Source organism: Myotis brandtii, unplaced genomic scaffold (assembly GCF_000412655.1).
Source record: "Myotis brandtii unplaced genomic scaffold, ASM41265v1 scaffold1466, whole genome shotgun sequence".
Taxonomy (NCBI): domain Eukaryota; kingdom Metazoa; phylum Chordata; class Mammalia; order Chiroptera; family Vespertilionidae; genus Myotis; species Myotis brandtii.
The window spans coordinates 255627-264252 of NW_005355270.1; positions in this window are offsets into that span (position 1 = coordinate 255627).

The window sequence follows — 8626 nt, forward strand, 5'->3', positions numbered from 1 at the left end:
GACAATGCGAGCTTGTCCCCAGCCAGGGCCCGTCACCAGGACCTCCCGGCTGCCCTGGCCCCGCCCCAGCCACCTGTGCCTCTCTCAGGCCTGTCCCCAGGAAGGTGGCAATGCCCACTTCCTCCTGTAGAAGCCCTGGTTCTCTGAGTGTGGGAAGGAGGGGTGAGGAGGGGAGGGGGGTAGGGAGGAGGGCAGACACCACCCTGCACCCCCCCACCCCGGGGGAAATAAAGGTCCCCTCTGGCCATTAAATGGTCGGCTGATCCCTGAGGTCAGAGAATATCCCAAACCGGAGAACTGTCACTCTTTTCTTCTCTGGCCTCTTAAGAAACTAGACCCAAATCATACCTTTTTATTTATTTATTTTAAAATATAATTTTACTGATTTCAGGGAGGAAGGGAGAGGGAGAGAGAGATAGAACCATCAATGATGAGAGAGAATCATTGATCGGCTGCCTCCTGCACGCCCCACACTGGGGATCGAGCCCAGAACCCGGGCCTGTGCCCTGACCAGGAATTGAACCCTGACCTCCTGGTTCATGGGTCAATGCTCAACCACTGAGCCAGGCTGGCTGGGCATAAATTTTTATTTTTTTAGTTAATCCTCACTCGAGGATATATTTTTCCATTTTTAGAGAGCATGGAAGGGAGGGGTGGGGGGAGAAAGAGAAACATCCACGTGAGAGAGACACATCGATTGGTTGCCTCCCGCACACTCCTGACCAGGGCTGGGGACCGAAACTGCAAGCCAAGTATGTGCCCTTGACCGGGAATCGAACCTGAGACCCTTGGGTGCACGGGCCGAGGCTGTAACCACTGAGCCACCGGCCAGGGCCCAGCAGTGTACATCGTCCAGGGCTCCTGTTGAGGTGCTCTCCTGTGGACCGACTAGAAGAGGGAGCGCGCGCTGGCGGCCAGCGCTGCCTTGGGCTCCGGGCATCAGGGATCGGGACCTTGACCAGCAGCTGGGAGTTCTCTTCACACCCCATTTACCTGCGTTTTGCCAGCGAATGCGTTTTGGAGGGCCCCTCCCCCTTCCTGTCACTTTCTCCTTCCCGGCCCTTCGGCCGCTCACGTCCCCCCTGGTCCCTGTCACCTCCCAGCAAACCGCTGAGTTCCCTGCGGGCTGGGTTCCTCACCGCCTGCGTTAGTTATTACTGATTAAAATCTGTCCGCACTTGAACTCGGCGAGTGTGTTTGTCTTTGAAACGGGCTTGGCTAGCAGGTGGCCGCCCTCCGCCCTCCCTCGTCTGCCCTGTTTGTGGGGACTCCGTCCAGCTGCTCTCCCTGGAGGCTCTGGGCAGGAAATGCAGGGGACACAGCCGCATTCTTGACGAGCCTCCTGCTGTGAGGAACAGCAGACAGGCGGAGCCCGGATCCCGGATCCCGGATCCCGGATCCCGGATCCCGGAGCCCAGAGCCCAGAGCCCAGAGCCCAGACCCGGAGCCCGGAGCCCGGAGCCCGGAGCCCGGAGCCCGGAGCCCGGAGCCCGGAGCCCGGAGCCCGGAGCCCGGAGCCCGGAGCCCGGAGCCCGGAGCCCGGAGCCCGGAGCCCGGAGCCCGGAGCCCGGAGCCCGGAGCCCGGAGCCCGGAGCCCGGAGCCCGGAGCCCGGAGCCCGGAGCCCGGAGCCCGGAGCCCGGAGCCCGGAGCCCGGAGCCCGGAGCCCGGAGCCCGGAGCCCGGAGCCCGGAGCCCGGAGCCCGGAGCCCGGAGCCCGGAGCCCGGAGCCCGGAGCCCGGAGCCCGGAGCCCGGAGCCCGGAGCCCGGAGCCCGGAGCCCGGAGCCCGGAGCCCGGAGCCCGGAGCCCGGAGCCCGGAGCCCGGAGCCCGGAGCCCGGAGCCCGGAGCCCGGAGCCCGGAGCCCGGAGCCCGGAGCCCGGAGCCCGGAGCCCAGAGCCCGAGTCCTGCATGGGGAGCTGGCCTGGACCTGCCTCTGCCAGGAACCAGCGAGTGCTCCACTTGGGCGAGTCCCTCCTGGGCCTAGAAATACCCTGGAGGCCCCGATGGGGACGGCCTGGGCCACTCAGCGGCTCACAGCCGTCCCTTCGAAGGAGGAGGGAGGCCGCAGGCGCCCCAGCCCTCGTCCTCAGATCCTGCAGGAAGGATCAGAGGTAAAAGGTCAACTCTGACAGCAGCATCCTGGGGACAAAAGGAAGACAATCGAACAAACAAACGGTCCCCTGCAGCCACTCGCGCCCCCTCCAGAGCCTGCCTGGCCGTCCACTCTGCGCCCAGCCTGAGGGACCCTGGAGCAGGTGTGCGGGGCCTGGAGGGCGGGAGGATGTGACTGACCGCCTGCTCTCCGTCTCTCCACACGGCTGGTCGCTGCCGCCTGAGGACAGATGGGCATCTCCTGTGCCCGTGGAGGTGCCCGTGGAGGTGCCCGTGCAGGCGCCTGTCGTCCGGGACCTCCCCCGCCGAGGGGTGTCCTCCCTACGGACGCCCAAGCAGGTCTCCCCCTTCCCCTGGGGGTGGGAGGTGAGGAAGTCCTGAATGTATTCTCCAGGAAATTCAATAAAAAAATTTAAAGTTATTGCATTAAAAAGGGGATGTGGGTCCGGCCGGTGTGGCTCAGTGGTTGAGCATCCAGCTATGGACATGAGGTCAGGGTTTGATTCCGGTCAGGGCACATGCCCTAGTGGGGGCATCATTGATGTTTCTCTCTCTCTCTCCCTCTCTGAAGGAAAGGGGATGTGGGCCCGGCCGGTGTGGCTCAGTGGTTGAGCATCCAGCTACACACATAAAGGGGACCTGGGTCCCCGTGAAGCCCATCTGGGGGTGCTAACTTGTCCCAGCCAGGCCCCTGCCCTCCCCAGGGACGGCCTGCCCTCAGGTGTGGCTGGGACAGCAGCCAAGCCCCGGGCAGTGCAGACTTCAGGGGGCTGGGCCATCCCAGGGAGGCGGCTTGAGCTGTTAGGAACCAGGGTAGTGTTTGCTCAGGTCTCTACAGGCCGAACTCAAGGCCTTTGGAGAAGAGAAGAGGGCGCAGGGGCCTGGCTGGGGTCAGATGGGGACAGTACAGGGTGTGCCCTCACTCTGATCCAGCGAAGAGCCTGTGTGACGTTCACTGTGGGTCCCGCTGGGCTGGTGCAGGCCCCGGGCCAGGCTGCAGGTCCCCCCCACTCCTCCGGGGGCCCCCACTCTGCCCCCTGCCCGGGGGCCGCCAGCATGAGCACACGGACCAGCTCCGTCCAGGTCACCTGCACATGAGGGGTGCCTGCAGGACATGTGGACAGTCTCCTTGGCAACAAAAGCCCTCCTGTCCGGGCCTTTTCACAGCTGCAACGCCCGCCCCTGCTCCCACCGACAGCCCCCGCAAGCCAGGCCCCAGTGTGCCTGCTCACCCACAAACGCCCTGGACTGTCATGTGCACGTGGTGTGAACCCCAAAATAGAAGCCAACGTGAGAGGCAACAAGCGTTTCTTTCAGATAGAAAAGGATGGCTACTCCGGAAGCACTGATCCAGGCCACACCCAACCCTGTTCCGACGGGGGGTGCAGGCGAGGGGTGTCCTGAGCCCGGAGCGGGAGCGTCACACGGACAGAGGAGGGACCGACTCCGGGCACGAATGAGCTGCAGTGTTTTCGTAGCTGCACACGGTGTTCCTCACTCTAGAGACTGTGTTTGGTTTTCGGTTCCCTGTTCGCTTCGCAAGCAGCCGTTTGAGGTTCAGGCTGCTCCGGCCCCCCCACCCCCCGCCCCCGCCGGAGGCCGATCCTCTCAGTTCAGATGCCGCAGGTTTGCGTGCAGGCAGGACCCCAGGGAGCCTGCCCGCGGCGTCTGAACACTGCTCAGTGAGCGTGTCACTTCCTGGCAGTGCCGGTCGGTAGGAAGGTTGCTGTTGATGGTGGGGGGGTGGTGTGTGTGTGCACAGGACGGGGCATTGGGTCACCCCTGGGGTCCTGGTGGGCATGGGGCCTTTGGGGAAAGACCCGGATTCCCCTGAGCCGCTGTGGGAACAGGTGGCATTGAGCTTCCCGCAGCCCAGGGGGTCAGAGGACCAGCCGGTGCAGGCCCCTGGGACCAGCCTGAGGCCCTGGGCGAGGCTGTGCAGGCCCCTGGGGGCTCCAGCTGCCCAGCTCCTGTGCAGAGTGGCCAGTAAGAGCAGAGCCCACCCCTAGGGGTCAGTGGTGAGCTGGGCACCAGGCGAGCGGATTGGAGGGAACTGCTAGGCAGCAGCTGTGCAGGACACGGCTGGGCTGGACGGGGTCAAGGCCGCCTTTCCGGGGTGAGGGTCCTGGTGCTCAGGGGAGGGGACAGGTGGGAGCAGGCGGCGAGCAGAGCAGTAGCACCGAGGTGAGCAGACACAGATCCCTGCAGAACAGAACCAGAAATAACCACACGGCAGCTCAGATCCCGGACACGCACGGGAAGGGGATCAGACTCAGTGTCCTGAGGTCCCCGTGCGGGTCGGGTGGCAGTTGGCGTGTGGATCTGTGTCCCGCTCTGAAATGTGCACGGCACCGAAGCGTGAGGCTCAAACCAGGACGGGGAAACGCAACCAGGAAGCCAGCAGGAGCCCATTGAAACAGCAACCTGGGCCCAGCCCATGGCTCAGGGTGGAGCCTGGACCCAGGAACCAGGGAGTCGGGCCTGGGCCCAGGCTGTGGGCTCCATTCCCAGTGGGGGGCGTGCAGGAGGCAGGTAATGATGATTCTCTCTCATCCTTGCTGTTTCTCTCTCTCCCTCTCCCTTCTCTGAAATCAATAAAAATATTTAAAAAACAAAAAGGAAAATGACCCTGAGACCAGGGAGGAGGGAAAACGGAGAGAGAACAGGGGCTCCCTGCCTGTGGCCCCAGTGCCACCCACCGCCTGTGTGAGCTTGTGTGCGGGTGTTGGGTGAGGCGTCAGGCACTCCTGGGTCTGGACCAGGTCTGCCAGCAGCTCTCCAAACGGGCTGGCCAGGCTTACCCAGCATGCACTGGGGGTCTTGGCTGCCCCCTCACCCACCCTCACCTACTGGGTGTCAGTCTCTGCTGGAGACTCTCCTGTGTCTGGGTGCTGTCCTGTGAGGCCCTGGGTGCTGTCCCTGGGGGCCCTGGGTGCTGTCCCTGGGGGCCCTGGGTGCTGTCCTGTGGGGCTCTGGGTGCTGTCTCTGGGACCCTGGGTGCTGTCCTGTGGGGCCCTGGGTGCTGTCCTGTGGGGCCCTGGCTGTGGGGAGAGGGCACCAGCCCGGACCGCACCCAGTGGTGCCTTCCCACCCTGTGCCCCACTCCCTGAAGGAGGCCCCGCCGACTCTGGAGGGTGAGCTGAAGCTGGGCCGAGGGTCAGCTCACACCTGAGCCCCCCGGGCTGGGCACCTGGGCAGAGGGTCCTGCCTGAGGTTTCCTCCTACTTAAAGCAAAGTGGGGTGTCAGGGCCTCCGGTCCCAGGAGGAGGCAGCGGAAGATGGGCTCACCCTCCATCGCTCCTCACCCCGGGCTGCGTGCTCTGGGCGGGCTGCTGGGTCTGACCCGGGCGTTGGGCAGACGTGGGCTCTGGCCAGTTTCCCAGGCCAAGGCCCTGAGTCCCGTGGGCCTGGAGTGAGGGGTGGGGGGGTCGTGTCCCTGCCTCCAGGAGTCCGTCCCTCCCCCAGGACGACTGCTCCCGGGGCTGGAAGCCTTGGCTGGTCTGACATGTGCATCTCATGTTCTCAGGGACGTCAACACGGAGCGGCCCCCGGAGATGTGCACCCTGGGCAGGACACCGTGGCCATCGGCCCGCACACCGTGGTCTGGCCGACTCCCAGGACCTGGATGTGAGCCATGCGAAGGGGGGTGATTGTGGCCGCCCGGGGGGGGGGGCGGGGAGGAAACAGGCTTCAGTAAAGCCGCTGAGGACAAGGACCCCCACCCCTACCCCACCCCACGTGCACACACACACACACACACACGCACACGCACACGCACACGCGCACGGCTAAGGCTTGCAGGCTCTGGGCCCGAGTCCTGGGAACCAGCCCCAGACGCCGCCCGCCCTCCCAGCTGGATCCCGGGCCAGGCGGCCTCGGTTTCTGAGTGAAATGTGCTCACAGTGGGCGGCCACATGGGCTTGTTGTGAGAATTCAATGCACTGATGTTTGAGCCAAGCTTGGCGAGCGCCCCAGCAGGAGACGTGCTCACATGAGGGGGGGCTCAGGGGCGCTGCAGACCTGGATGGGGATGCGTGTGGGTCCCCTCGGGCAGGGGTCCTGCTGCCCCCCCTCAGAGGCAACACCAACGCAGGGAGGGGGGCAGGGGCCAGGAGGACCCCCTCCTCCCGTGCCGAGGCCGGGCCCTGCGTCTGGCAGCCCGCGCCCCCGCACCAATTACAGGCACTTAGTCACAATTTCCTCTCGCGCTTCCTCTCGGCAGCAGCAGAACAACAGCCTTGATGCCGAGCTGCCCCTGTTCCCGCTCCCTCCAGCCCACGGCTGACGCTGAGGACGGCAGGGGGCCCGGGGGTGGGACGTGGACCCCGAGTCCCTGCTCCCCCGCAGAGGGGGGCACCTCCACAGTCAGAGACGGAGCTTTGGCACGATCTCCCCGTGGAACAGGCGAGAAGCCTCGCTTTGTAAAAGGGATCTTTGTTGACCAAGCAGGCATTTCCCGGCAGGCCCGTGCACCCCTCACTCCCCCGCCCAGTCCTCGCAAGACCCCTGTGCGGAGGGCGTATCAGTCGCCTGCTGCTATGCAAAAAGTCACACCAGCCGGGCCATGTGGCTCCGTGGCTGAGCCGTCGACCTATGAACCAGGAGGTCACGGTTCGATTCCCGGTCAGGGCACAGGCCCGGGTTTCGGGCTTGATCCTCAGTGTAGGGCCGCCAGGAGGCAGCTGGTCCATGATTCTCGCTCATCATGGATGTTTCTATCTTTCTCTCCCTTCCTCTCTGAAATTAATCAAAATATGTTAAAAAAAAAAGTCACATGGAAATGTGCTGGCTTCAAGCACAGTGAGCACGGTGGCCTCGGGAACACGGGAGGGACCAGCTGGTGGCTCTGGCTCAGAGTCTCTCTGAGGTTTCGGGAAGGGTCAGTGGGCTGAAGGTCACTTCTGCAGCCAGGAGTGGGTGCTGGCTGTCGGGGGGCCTCAGTGCCCCCTCCCCGGCTGCTTGGGCCTCCCAGCGGCTCGGCCTGGGTGCCAAGAGCCGGTGTCTCCAGTGGGCAGGGAGCAGTGGCCTTTCATGACCAAGCCTTGAGGTCCCACAGGACCCACGCCGGCCGGGATTCAGGAGAAGGAACGTTCACCCCAGCTCTCCGTGGGAGGGGTGGCCAAGGATTCGGGGCCCATGATTGAACGCTGCCAGACCCTGTGTGACAGGCGAGGAAGGAAGCTCAGACAGAAACCCACCCCAGTGAAAGGGAGCTCTCAGCTCAGGAGCTGGATTCGGGGGCCTTTTCTCTCTGGTCTGCTTCCCCCCACGTGGCTTCATTCTCGGGAGGGCCTGCCCTGAGTGGCTGTGGTCACCAAGGCTCCTGGCTCCCAACCCACCAGCTCAGCAACCGGACGAAAACTTAAAGGTCAACAAAAGTCCCAGGACAGAGTCTCATTGGCCAGCTCAGGTCACATGACCACCCTGAGCCAATCAGTGTGGCCAGGGGACAGTATGCTCTCTGATTGGCCAGGCCTGGGTCCAGGTCCATGAATTACATGGGCCTGAGAGGCGATGGAGGGTCCCCTGAAAACTGGGCTGCTGTTAAGGAGGAGGTGGGCATCCTCCCCACCCAGGGGCTGTAACATTTATTGGTTTATGTGACTCCGGGCAGAGCAGGCCGGGCATCCTTACAGTCGAGCTGTGGACGCCGACCGGACCCCGCCTCCCGCCAGCCGCCTCTCACACACCTGCACGTGCCCAGCCCCACCTGCCTGTGGCCAGGCCCATGGCCACTGCCCCTGCCGTCCTCCAAGGTCCTGGCTGCAGGGTGGGGGGGTGTCCCCTGTGGGCTGCCCCTGGCTGCTCTCTGGGGTTTTAACCTCTGCCCTCTGCCTGCTTCTTGGGTCCTGAGAGTGGCTACACCCCACTGAGGCCACAGCTCTGGGAAGGTACCTCCCTCCACACCCAGTTCTTAGGGCGCCCTGGCCTGCCCGAGGGCTGCTCCCTGGGTCACTGCTGCCCCCCACTCTTCTCAGCTGACCCCTCTGTGCCCTCTGCCTCCCCCAGTTTCAACTGACCGACCTCGTAGCTCTGTCCCCGATGGAGCCCAGGACCTGTCCGAAGCTTCCTGCTGCTGAGACCAAAGTCCTGTGATACAGGCCTCAGCGACCGGGCCAGGCCAGGCTGACACCTGCCCTCCCACCTGAGACCCACAACACCCCCCCCGCCCCGCACCTCCCACACGTGCGAGGTGAAGCGGCCTCTCTGTTGTCCTCTCCCTGCCAAGCAGACCCACATCGCCCTTCCGAAATGCAGCGTAGCCAGGTTACCATGGCAATGCCCATTATCCCTGCTAAACAGGAGATGAATCAGGAGCTAAAAATAGGCTCCCAGAGTAGATGGATGGATGGATGGATGGATGGATGGATGGAGAGAGGGAGGGAGAGAGGGGTAGGGGGATGAATGGATGGAGGAGTGATGGATGGATGGATGGATAGATTGATGGATGGATGGTGGATGATGGATAAATGGGTGGGTGGTGGATGGATCGATGATGGATGGATAGATGGGTG